The 14,008-nt window shown below is 34.2% G+C and overlaps 1 long non-coding RNA gene across 1 annotated transcript in view; it reads left to right on the top strand.

The window, feature by feature from the left end:
• The window catches only part of LOC139041779 (uncharacterized), a 144,544-nt gene extending 130,921 nt beyond the window's left edge, over positions 1-13,623 (top strand). The window contains exon 4 of the long non-coding RNA XR_011497665.1: positions 13,528-13,623. This is a non-coding gene — a long non-coding RNA (uncharacterized lncRNA). The remainder of the gene's footprint in view (positions 1-13,527) is intronic.
• The last annotated feature ends 385 nt before the right edge of the window (positions 13,624-14,008 follow it).

The raw sequence follows: 14,008 nt of genomic DNA, 5'->3' as shown, positions 1-14,008 counted from the left end.
CCACCAGCACAGCATGGTGGCTAACAGAACCGTGTAGGTCCACGCCAGGGAACTGAACACAGGCTGCTGAAGCAAAGTATACAGAATGTAACAGCTGGGCCCCAGGGGCTGGCCCTCCCTTGGCTTTTTGATAATAGCCATTCTAACAGGTGCGAGGTGATATCTCATTGTGGTTTTGGTTTGCACTTCCCTGATTAGTGATGTTGAGCACTTAATCACGTCCCTGTTAGACATTTATATGTCTTCTTTGGAAAAATGTCTATTCACTTCCTTTGCCTATTTTTCAATTGGTTTATTTGTTTTTTTGCTATTGAGTTGTAGGTGTTTCTTTTATAGTTTGGAAATTAATCTCTTATCAGATACATAGTTTGCAAATATTTTCTCCCATTTTGTAGGTTGTCTTTTCATTCTGTTGTTTTCTTTTCTATGCAGAAGAAGCTTTTTAGTTTGATGTCACCCTACTTGTCTATTTTTGCTTTTGTTGCTTGTGCTTTTTGGTGTCATACCCAAGAAATCATTGTCAAGACCAGTATCAAGAAGCTTTTCCCTTATATATTCTTGTAGGAGTTTTACAGTTTCAGGCCTTATGTTTAAGTCTTTAATCCATTTTGAGTTGATTTTTGTGTATAGTAGAAGATAGAGGTAAAATTTCATTTTTAGCATGTGGCTATCCAGCTGTCCCAACAGCATTTGTTGAAGAAAGTATCCTTTCCCCGTAGTGTATTTTTGTCACCTTTGTCAAAGATCAGTTGACTGTATATGTGTGGAAGTAATTCTGGGTTCTTTCTTCTGTTCCACTGGTCTACATGTCTGTTTTATGCCAGTACCACACTATTTTAATTACTGTAGCTTTGCAATATGTTTTGAAATTACAAAGTGTGGTGTTTCTAATTTTGTTCTTCTCAAGAAAGCCTTGTCTATTCTGGGTCTTCTGTGGTTCTATATGAATTCTAGGATTGTTTTTTCTATTTCTATAAAAAATTTCATTAGGATTTTGATGCAGAAAACATTGAATCTGTAGATCACTTTAGGTAGTATAGACATTTTTAACAAAATTAATTCTTCCAATCCGTGTATACAGAATGTCTTGTGATTAATTTTTTATTATTAATTTTTTTATTTCTATTTTTGAGGAAGATTAGCCCTGAGCTAACATCTCTGCCCACCTTCCTCTATTTTATATGTGGGATGCCTGCCACAGGATGGCTTGATAAGCGGTTCTTAGGTCCATGTCTGGGATCTGAACCGGCAAAGCTCAGACCACTGAAGCAGCATGCACAAACTTAACCCCTGCACCACTGGGCTGGCCCTTGTGATTAATTTTTAACACCATCAGAAACTCCACTGAAATGCTTAACTGATCCTTAAAAGAATATCAAATTTCATACTGCTAATGTATTAGGAATGCATTTATGTCTACACACTCAGTGGTGTAAAAAGATACCTCATTTTCCTTATCTTTTAATAAACAAAATCTGACCTTAAACCTGAGTGCACTGCCGGAAAATTCAATGTGCTTCAATATTAGTCCTCTCCTTCTCCCAGCATACAGTAAGGTCACTGAAATTGAGGTTGACTTGGGCAGTACAGCATAAGATTTCAGGCTAGAATCCTGTGTTTTTGGGTTCAAATCATGTCCTTGCCACTAAGTTACTTGCGTGATCTTGAGCAAAGAACTTAGCATTTCTTTACCTTAGTTCCCTCGGACGTGAGAGGGGGTTAATGCTAATACTATATGGTTGTGAGGATTAAATGTGTTCATGCATGTACAATGTGCAGTAAATGTCAGTATACGTTAGGGCTTTTTGTCAGTCTACAGGTTACCAAAAAGAAACTAATTTCTCAGCTTGTATGGCCATTTATCATTTGGCAACTTGGCTACTTTGGGACCAATTCTGATGCGTGTGTATCATTGGAAACCCCGGAGCTGGAATATTTTGTCTTTCTTGATGAATCATCCATCCTTCCAAGCTCAGAGGGCTGCTGCCACTAAGCGATACACAGGTCTTAGCTATACTAGAACTCCTCAACTTCTGTCTCCTGGCTCACTTTGGAAAAAGTCCTCCTTTCTTTCACCTTGCCTCCAAAAGCACTTCTCTTTCTCCTACCCGGACACATGGCATCATTTCTTCTGAGTCCCCAGTTTTTAAAGGCTTCTGACTCTCTCTGCAATTCCTCCTGCAAAACATCCTGAGGCGTGGAATTTCAAAGGGCCTGCTTAGAATGTCTCTGCTTTGAACAGGGATGAAGGGGAAATACAGAGCAAGACACAAATTGATATCTCAGAAATGATCTTGCCATGGTGAGATGCTCACTTTATGTTTTTCTATATTCTTTAGTGTAATTTTAGCAATTGGCAGCTGAGTTCTATCCATACTTGAATATTTGCTTTAATTCACCTCATGCAGTTATGAGATAACTTCCTATATTCAATTACGTGAATTTAAAAAAATACGCTAAGCATAGAAACAAAGGTTCTTTAAGATCATTAATGAATTAATGGGGAAAATTACACTATGAAGTCACAGAAGCATAAAGTAGATGGGAGTAAGAGTTGCACAGTTGGACACGTAGGATTGCATGCAGGTTCTGCCACTTACTAGCCACTTACTAACTTCTGACCTTTGGGAAATGAGTTTCTTCACTTTTAAAATGGGATAAGACAAATCAATAAAGATAGACTTCAGATGACTAGTTGCAGGGGATTGTGGGCGGGGTGAGAAATTGACCACGCAGGAGAACAAGACAACTTCGGGGGGGGTGACAGAAATATTCTGTATCTTGATTGTGGTAATTTAACAAGACTCATTAAATTGAAGGCCTAAAAAGGGTGAATGTTACTATATGAAAATCATACCAAAATAAACTTCATTTGTTTATTTAAATTCCGTTTAAAAGAAATGGGATCATGATATATTTTTAGGGAAGTATCTGACACTCAATAAATATTGGCTTTTACCATCATCGTTACTTAGGATTTTCATAAGAAATAGCATTTACCTTAGAGAGATGTGTGTAGAGTTTTGTTATAGCATGCAAAGGTATATAATTATGGGGAACTGGGAGGGAATAACGTTGAGAATGTTTCCCATAGTCTCTCAATTCTGTGGACATGCGGAACCGAATATTGTGACATGGTGTTGAGCGTGGTTCAAACAAGGTGAAAGTGAAAAACAAAAGAAAAACAGAAAAATTAGATCATTAAGCAATTACTTTCTTTAGCTCTGTGAATGATTTGTGGTTTCTCTGTCGCTGAGGTTCTGGAAAGTGGACCTCTCTGCCACCTATTCTTATAAAGTGATTTCTCTTGATTGGCCGAGCTGAGCTGCCTTCTAGCTTAGAGGCAGAGATCCAGAGCTTCCTCTTAAAGTGATTATAAAAGAAAAAAGGAATGAGATACTAATATTATACTAAGCTACTTATTCAGAAGCTAACTGAAGTGTGTAACTTCAGTGTTATGGAATATATATCAATGCTTTTGAAATTCTAAGGGTTTTTGATAACTTCCTGCAAAATTAGTGTGTTTATTTGGAAATTTGTTCAGTTTAGTAGGACATTAAAAAATGTATAACCTCCTTCAGTGAGAATCAACATCGCTTTTTAGACAGCTTGAGACCTCCTACTGGCTAACAAACAATTATCTATGTAGCTGGTTTGTGAGAGCAAAGGAGGCAGACACTTTCTTAGGTCCATCCAAATTAGTTCCTAAACTGTCTCTACCTGGACATTGATTAATAGTTTATTCATCTTTACCCGGAAGCTGGAGAGCTTTTGGAATTGCTTGAATAGGAGCATAAATACTTAAACTGAGATGTGTTTACTTATAACTACGTTTGAATTTCAGCTCTGTTAACTTGCTAGCTCTATGACCGTGGACAAGTTACTTAACAATGCTGATCTGCAATTTCCTCTTCTGCAATATTGGAGGAATTACTGTACCTACTTGTAGTGTTGTGAGGATTAAATTGTATTTATTAAGTAAGCTGCTCAGCAAAATGCCTACATATAAGAATTCGCTAAGTATTACTAAAGTTATTATTTTGTATTTAAATAATTTGGTGAGGTTAGGAAAAGCAGATCTAGACTGAAAATTTGGAAAAAAAAGCAAATTTGAAATGTGAATGCTACTTTTTGAATTACGTCTGTTGGCTTTCTTTCTTTCTCTTCCTGCGCTCTTCTTTTCCTTTTCATCTTCTCTCTCTAAGCACTTGCCATGTACTTAGTAAGTTAATCATTACAACACTGAGAGCTAGGCACTATCATTGTGTCTCTCTCCAAGATGAGGAGACCAACGTCTTGCAGGAGTAGGTAGCTTGTTTACACCACACAAGCATAATATGACCCAAAAAGTCTTTGCTTTTAGAAGTGACTTCTGGAAATAGATAAAAAGTTAAAATTATATTGTGCGTGTGTATAGTTATCTGTTATTATTAACACCCCAGTCTTTCTTCCTCTATTCTTCTTCTTTTTCTACTATTTATGGCTTACTTACTATGTTTCATGGGCAGTCCTAGACAGTTTCAATACATTATCTTATTTGATAGGCATGAGCAAATGATGTTAGAATTATCCCATTTTCAGATGAGGAAACCGAAACACAGAACACTGAAACTTACACGTGCTTATTAAGAGACAGTATCAGGATTCATACAACATCTTCCTGCTTGCACAGTCTGCTATCACTGCTGGTGTGTCACTGAAAGATGTGATAGAAATGCTTTCTGACCACTATTCTTACATGACATGACATTGGAGGCACGACTGTGAAATCGTATTACCAACCACATTCATTCATAGGAACCAATACAGCATAGTAAGATGGTGGTCAAACTGGTAGCTATTATAATTATTATTATAATTCTTAGGCTTAATAATTTCTAGCCCCAAATGTGATTATTTTTTGTCAAAATGCACCACTAAAGAAGTAGATTTATGTCTCTGTATAATATTACCTGCTTCTGTCTCTGATTTTTCCTTCCTTCTCCTTTATATTAGATTCAAATGCTGCTAAAGGGATATAGAGTCCCAGAGGCTTATTATTTTCCTTTCCCCAGTGCCCTCAAGGGTGCTGCAGAACAGCTCCTGCCACCTCGTCATTACCACTAGAGATCACGTATGATTGGAAACTGCTGCACACTCATACACCACGCGCAGACACACACACACACACACACGCAAGCACACATTTGTGTATGCGTCTGCTATTCTTTTTTCAACAGGACAAGATTATATAAAGAATTTTTACTTCTAAAAATGATTTCAGATTTCACTTTTATCATACAAAATGAAAAAAGAAATGCCTGATAAAATGCCTTCCTGGTCCCCTGAATTCTCTCAGTCATTTCCACCTTGACCTGAATTCTATAATCCTTTACCACTTGCGTCATCTCTGTTGATACACTGTCTGGTTGATAATTCCTTCAAAAGTGTCAAAAATATCTAGTGCCTAGTGTTTTATTTCCTTGTTCTTCTCAAGAAAAACAAAAGTCACTCTTACCCAATACCAGATCTTACAGCTTATCCTTGTACAGTCTGAAGATTTAGTCAAATTTAAATTTTATTTTAGAGTCTTTAGTGCCTAGCTTAATAACTATATATTTTAAAAGACACTCCTTGTTTATAAACTTTACATAATATCAGTAGGCTTTCTGTTACAAAACTTTAAAAAAAATGAAATAATTTAATTTTCCCATACTTCCTTACCAAATTCACTTTCCTACATTTGCAATTATATTATTTATATTTTTCTTATTTTGATATTTTAATCCTTTAAATATAATTGAATTGTATTAAGTGCAATCAAACATGCTTACATCATTTTATATTGATTTACAAAATTTAGATAAAATCCATTAACTTTATGTTAAGATGTACACTATTCATTAAAAAGTTACATTAATATTCTCTCTTATCTCAGGTTCTACCTGCTGGTTTTTTTTTTTTTTTTTTATGGCTATCATAATTGTGGTCATTGTGGTTTTCTGGCTAAACATATTTCATCTCGACAGAAGAATCTGCCATGTATATTTTCCCTGCCACCTTGGCCTAGTTGTCCACAGCTCAAATCCTCACTTGTAAAACTTTTACTCTTTTTTAGCAATTCTCATTCTGCTCTCTATACCTGGAGATGGCTGCAGAAACTATTTTGTGCATATATATATTCTTCTTGGAATCTACCAGGGCTTATATGACCTCAGTAAAAACTTTAAAGGGTCCACCATTATGATTTCTTTAATATAAAAATATCAGTCAGGGGGCGGCCCGGTGGCGCAACAGTTAAGTGCGCACGTTCCTCTTCGGCGGCCCAGGGTTCGCTGGTTCAGATCCCGGGTGTGGACATGGCACCGCTTGGTAAGACATGCTGTGGTAGGCATCCCACATACAAAGTAGAGGAAGATGGGCATGGATGTTAGCTCAGGACCAGTCTTCCTCAGCAAAAAGAGGAGGATTGGCAGCAGTTAGGGCTAATCTTCCTAAAAGAAAAAGAAAAATCAGTGAAATTATTGTGACTTCAGAATACTAAAGCAGGAAATCCTTCACAAGACAGACATCATTTTTTCTGGTATAAATTTTTAGAAATTATCCATATGTTAATTTGAGCAAACCACAAAATGGCAATGGCTTTTCCTTGCCTCTTAATTTGAGACATTTAAAGCAAAACAACTAAAATGACAGGTTTTTTTAAACATTTTATTATTCTTACAGTCTAATCCTAGAACATATTGGGTTAGGACACTTAGTTTCTATTTGGGGGATTGTCAATAGTAAATGCTCAATAAATCACAGCCGTAGTTTTTATCATTACAGAAGGAACAATCGTGCTGCAATGCAAAATGAGTTGATGACAGGCAACATACAGAACTTCCTACCATTTTCCTATGGTAACTGAATTACAGTTTAATATCTTTCTCTATCAACAGAAGGGCAATGCTTTTTCCAAGTAATCAAGAATGAAAAAAAATATTATGCTCTTCACATAAGTGGAATTTTTGAACGGATTATCTGGATAATCATCTCAGTCTCTGCATCAGAAGTCGAAGGCTGGTCTGAGGACTGCATTAGGCCTATTTATCGAGCTCTTGCTTTCAAACCTTACTGCTCTGCCAGGTATATGTTTTAGGATTTTTGAAAAAGCGTCTGGCGGGAAATTGAGTTGGTGTAAATCAATAGAGAAAAGAAGTGCGTCGGTGGGAAGTTATGGAGGTATTGCTATTTTGAACACACGTGCAGGAGCTTTTCATCGCCAGTGTTTTCACTGCAAATTAGATGGGAGAAAACTGTAACTTACACCAAGAGTTTTATATGTTATTGTAACTAAAGGAAGATCCTTCATCCACTTTATGCAACTTGGTGGGACACATTTTATCTTGGGATGCTAGAGATGATCACGACTTTCTGAATTTGCCTTTTGTGCAAAATGTAGAATTGATATGATTTGCTTTCCTAAATAGGGTGTAAATTACCAGAGATTCTCTTTTTAACATGTATTACACATTTAATATAGGCTCTTATGTTTGTATGATTTAGGGATTTTTCTGTTCTGGGCAAAGTGACAGGTCAGCAAAGATGTATTGTTCTACTTATAAGCAAAAGGATAAAAGCAAATGATTACTCTTACACTGAAGTATTTCTTTTAACCCAGATGTAGATAAAAGTAATATATTCTTCCATCTACATTTTATTCATCAGGATGTATATAATGTGATACTTTGAAGCACAATTTAGAATTTAGAGAAGCTAAAATGTTTTAATAATTCTCTCTATAAATTTTTCTTTAAAAATAAAAATGCTTTCTTTAAAAAAGAAGTTCAAAATTCCCTATATCTATTAACTACACGGGTTTTGAACGTAATATTAAAAAAAAAAGATAATGTCAAGAAAATAGTCTAACATTGGGTATTGCCAAGAGCTAAAAATTAATAGTATCGAATGATTTTTTTTAAGTAAGAAAAGTAGGCCAGTGAGAAGATGTGGAAAACATGAGCAAAAACCCCAAAACTTAAATATTTGACATATTTGGGACAAGGTATTCTTGATGGATCATTGTCTTGGCTTGTTTGCTGACCCACATAGTACCTAATATCAATCAGTGAGAAAGTCCTCTGACTACACCCCCATTTATGAGCACTGCTCCCCAGTGCTCTGTCAATGGGAAGGAATGCTTTGATTTATTCATCACCATTATTGTCTAGTCTATCATTCTTTTCCCTGTTTAAAACATTTATTCGGTGTTTCTACAAATACAAATTTAATTTTGCAGATAGGGACTTGCATGGACTGGCCTAGATGTGGGTACATGTTTGGGACACATGCAATCTACTGGCAAGAATTAATGTTTTTACAGGAATTCTGCATAAAAATATGGTAAAGATAGATCTTTGTTAAGGAATTCTGATACAAGACATATATCCATTCACAGTACAGCTGATGCTAATTATGAGAAATGATGAAATTGCCGAACCAAAGAACATTTCCATGTACTTAGTTTTTCCCAGATAATTGCAAAAATGTTCCTACTCATGTCAGTATTCTGATGTCATGTGAATATAATCTATACTATAATGTTAATTCTAAACATGGTCAAGTTCAAGGCTATGTGATACAAAAGGGTTCAGATGAGAATTCTACAATATCAGTAAATTACTAGATGTTTTATCTTCATAAATCTAAGTATGCATATATTTACTAGCATTCAATCTCTGGTTCTATTTTTTAATTATAATTTACATGTTTATCGTTAACTACTGAAATTTATATCGAACAAATTCTATATTAGATTTTTTGAGACAAAAACAGATTAAACAGTAGATATTCAGAACTATTTTTATTAAATGCTTCATTTATTAATTAGTCTAAATTACTTTGTATATTATTTGAAATGCTGTAAATGAAGAATAAGTGTTTTACGTTTAAATTCGTAACTTCCTATAGACAAGTTTTTATGTATCAATGTTACCAGCAAAGATAATCCTGAAGGATGGGTCTTTGGTTCCTCGTATTATAGTTTCCCTTTAATTTCAATGTGAAAGGCCAAAATTGCATCTACAATGCACAACCTGACAAGAAAAAAAAAGGTGAAAGGATTTGGTGACTCTATTTCCTAAATTGCATTAGATGCAACATAAAACCTTTTCCACAAAACATCAAAAGTGTTTTATTTTGACAATTAAAACTTTAATGAAATAAAGCACTCGCAGAATGAAAACTGATCACATTTCCAACAAGCAGTCTGTGTTTATTTTACCTACCTGAAACATTTGCATCTCTAGATTAAGTAGTTTTACTAATCGGTTTACATCTCCAAGTAGGCTGTAGTTCCTTAAATATTTATACAGTCTTAATGTACATCATGCTGGTTTTATTAATTTTAACCCCAAAGCCTCTTCTACCAATTACTACTTAATGACTATATTACTTTTCCTCTTGATCGCCTTTGTTCTTTGCTACAATATTTAAAAAAAGGGGGGGGCGGGGGAGGCATAAGGCTTGAAATAAATAAAATGCCACTGTGAATGATTCACCACGCGGATCTCACTTCTCTGACTCACCTGTGTATTTCGGGCAAACTTTCCTGTTTTGGTTTTGTTTTCTTTTTTCTTAATCCAAAGTCATATGCTGTCTTTTTATCCTAAGAAAACAAAATTTTAAAAAAATCTTTTTGTTTGATGGAGTTGATTTTAGGCTTGATGTAGCTTGATAAAAGCACATCAAAGTCCTTGAATCATCCTATATCTTTTGACTCATCAGCAAAGAAAACATGCTTTTTAGAAGCTTAGTAAGATTGTTCAGCCAAAAAGCTTAAAATGTTATCTTGGTGAAACTCACTTAAGATTTTATTTTACAAAATATATTTGTGAAAGAGATTTTTTTCAAGTTTTAAGTTATTTTTTCTTCATTTCTAATATCTGTCTAGAATATGGACTATTTTAGAAGGTGAAATTAGACTTGTGAAATATAACAACTAAAACACACATATGTATGATTGGAAGTATATTCCATTTCAAAACGTCTAACTTCATATGGAATAGTGTCTTTAAATATAACTGATATGTTTATTTGTCTAAATATTTATTTGCCTAAATATTCACAAAGAAATATTTTCACTACCTTGTGAATTCATTTGTATATCTATTTGTGAGGATAAAATTCAATATTATTATATTTTAGAAATTGGGAACTGAAAACTCAGTTCCGATTTCCAAAGGATATGGCTTAAAAATTATATTTTACTCATTTTATATATTTGTATATATTTCAGGGATATTTATATACCTATGTACACATCTATTTTTATCTCTCTCTCTACATTTATCTCTTATTTATCTATCTATGCTCATATATATGATATATATTTAAGCATTTACATAAGGTTTACATTTAAGTGCTATTTTAAAAGATTTCTTATGTTATATTTCATATATATGTGTGTGTATATATATATATGGCAGTGGAGGAAGAGTCTGACACAGGAAGAGTTATAAACAAAACAAATTTGTTCTATTAAAAAGAAAGAGCTTGACTTATTCATCTTAGCTGTTCAGCTAGGACTCACCAGTTGATACTTGTTACCCAAGTTGTGAGATAATTTAGTTGCTTTTAAAATGATTTACACTAATTGTTCCGTCTATTATCTCAGTTCCTTATAATCGTTCTAGCTTTATTTGTTTTTGGTGGTGTTTCTATTTAACAAGTAATCCACTCAAAATTGAGTAAAGAAAAATAATTTAAAAATTATATATAAGAAACCTGCATTAAGTTTTGTATTCAGTTCTAAAACTTCTAGAATACTTATTTAAGTACTTACACTATCTCTCAGAAATGGAAAAAAAGTATTGCATGTTGCCACTAATAGGCAATATATTTCTAAGATAAATCTTTTAAAATAGTACTTAAATGTAAACCTTATGTAAATACTCATATCAGTACCTGACACATAGTAGATGCTAAAAACTACTTGAAGCATATATGAATAAATCAAGAAGTAAATTCCATATTATAAGTTTTCAATTAATCTTGATCAACTAACCGCTGGCACAACTTTCATGGATTAAATGTGAGTAAACACGTTGCTAATATTTTCTCTTTCTAGTCACCTTGCAAGGATTTGTACATTGTATTTTTCTCATATTTAAGTTTTCCACCTTCAAGGAAAACATTTATCCAACCTCGACCTATTCAGCTTTCTTGTGTCGCAAGGCATTTCAGGCCCTTCCTGGTTTGTCCCAAATGACTTCTCTAGCGCGTTCTCCCATTGTTCACCGGCCTGAGGCATGAACTCTCTCCATTCTCAAGAGAACAATCTACTAGCTCTTCCTCAGACATATCTAATTTACTCTAAACTTTGCATCTCTGTTGCTATTGAAGCCATTATGTTCTCACTTTTCACACAAATCGCACTCATTCTTTAAGCCCCAGATGAAATCCTTCCACTCCCAGGAAGCTTCACAGCGATTGTGGTCTATTACTTTCCTCCGAATTCCGGCACGAAGTTATGACTCAACCATTCCTCTGTTTCGAGTGGTGATGCATATTTCTCTTGTCTCTCTAAACAGAGACACAAATGCTTGATTCTTGTGGAAAAATTAGTTCAGTATTCATATATCGATGCTCAATATGTTTTTGTGAGCAAAATAAGCTGATCTGCTCTGCTAATTAGCTCGTAATCGGTCACATCTCTTACTCGCTGAAGCAGAGTGAGTGTCTCTCATGTAGAAATTGCATAGACACCCGAAGACTTGATCCTGTCCGTTGAAATGGAGAGATCTTTCCCCACTGTGCCAGTCCCTTCCAGCCCTACTTCCATGCTAAAGAAGATGTGTGAACTGTCCTGGTGCCTTCAGAATTGCAGGGAGCTGAACCCTACTTGGTCCCAATTAATCCCACACATATGAATATATTTCATTATACCACATGCTGCTAGGTTAGTGTAAGATTAAAAACAGGAACAAAAACAAACCACTTCCTTTTGCTAAAATACAAAATGCAATTTTCTTTTTCTTTTTCTGTTTTGTTTTTCTTTTTTTTTTTGGAAAGGTGGGTATCACTAATACAACAACAATACAACAGCTGTTCTAATGTGCGTTTTGGCACCAAAAGATCAAGATTACATTATACAAATTTTAAAGTGCATCTTATTTTGAAAATTGACAGTCAATTTTTTTTACAAGGATTGTTAAGAGATCAATCATCTATTTTTATATTCTGGAATTCTGCTGTACACAGAGGACTTCAATGCTTGAACTTTCCTTCTTTTTATACGTAGACATTTTTATAAAATATTCATAAGAAATTGTTGACTATAGAACTATGGCAATTCTCTTGAGTGATCCTGGGAATTTTTCAGTCAATGAGCTCCATGCGGCTCCGGCAGCATGAGCTACGCTCCATAAATCAGACTAAAACCATTTTAGGCTGCTTTCAAAATTACTGCTATCAACAAAACCCATGAGCCTGAATTACTTAATCTATGCAGATGTTGTTAACTGCATTAATTATTTAATTCTGACAATAAAACAGCAGTTCCATTTGCCTTAATACAGCAGTTCCATTCACGCTGCTACGTTTTGAAAGGACATTTAACGATATGACCACTAGATGGCAGTAGACAACTTTTTAAGGTTCTTAGAGCACAGTATGAAAATTGGAGTTGCTAAACTTAGAAGTAAGGTAATTCTAGGTTACCGTATTGCATTTCTAACCAAAGCTCACGAAATACCTTTTGTTAACTAGTGTAGGTTACATTAAAATTGAATTACTTTCCGGAAGAACTGAATTGATTTGAAGGAAATTTCTTCATTGCCAGCATAGTCATCTTTATGATTTCGTGATAAATAAACTAGATAGAAACTTTTTTCTATCCTTTATTGACAGGAAAACCAATTTTACATACCAGTTAGATAGCCACTAGTTTGAATTAAGTGGTCCCATTTGAAATGTGGTTGCATTTTTTTAATAATCATATTAACTAGAAATTAAGAAAAGGAATTGCATAGATTATTGTCCTCTTTAGACTGCTACTTAATTGATTACTTCATGCACATGTGCTGATTATTAAGCTTCCCCAATCAGACATGTGCATAAAGCAAAATGATCTTTTTTTTTTTTTTTTCGCCAGGACATAGTGAGCCGTGGCAGGTCAATGAAATTATAATTGGTTCTAATTAGCACTCTTCAAGCTGTTAATTTTTTTTTTTAACCTGCATCTAAATCACACGGAAAGAGAGTTAAAAACTGTCTTAGGGAATAACAAAGATGCTCCCAATACATGGCTCTTTCAATTTGAGTGAACATCACCAAAGCTTAGATTCCTTTTTTTTGTGGTATGTCTTTTGGGTGATTTCTGAAAAAAAAGTTCATTTTAAATTGCAATATTTTTTCCACAAGAAAAAGCATGTCATTGTAACAGTCATGCTCTTTCCGTTATTGTTGTTATCATTTATAGCTGCACAGGGAGTGAGGTCATTAACTTGAGGCAAATGTCACATTTTCTGCATAAGCTTTGAGCTTTCTTACTTTGTTTTGTTTCAGGAAATGCTGGAAATCTCTCTGATTCTAGCTCCAATTGTCTTCAGTGAGGCCTGCCACACATGTGAGATGAACATGAAACTGATTATGTTCTTTGTGCAATGCAAGTTGACATAAAAATATTTAGATATCTATTTCTGTTACATATGTCAAATATAAAAAAAAATCTTTCAAATGCATGGTCATACTCTCTGATAAATTGAAGTCTATGACTTTTTTTCTATGCACTGAGGTTCACCTCTTTTTAAAATGTGAATTTTTCAATGTCAAAACCTTGCAAAATATCTGAATAGATATAACAATTGGAGCTGTTCTTTAGGTTTATTTTCTCTATAATGCCAATAAGCTCTTTAGCAATCACTTTTGAATCAGCATTTATTTTTATAATGTTTTACTTTATTTCCAATTATTTCATACACATTTCACTACAAATTTAGTTTCTAATAATGTCTTCTTTGTTTAAGAAATTATTCATAAATTTAAT

Source organism: Equus asinus, chromosome 24 (assembly GCF_041296235.1).
Source record: "Equus asinus isolate D_3611 breed Donkey chromosome 24, EquAss-T2T_v2, whole genome shotgun sequence".
Classification (NCBI taxonomy): Eukaryota; Metazoa; Chordata; class Mammalia; order Perissodactyla; family Equidae; genus Equus; species Equus asinus.
This window is presented reverse-complemented; position numbering and strand designations above follow the sequence as displayed.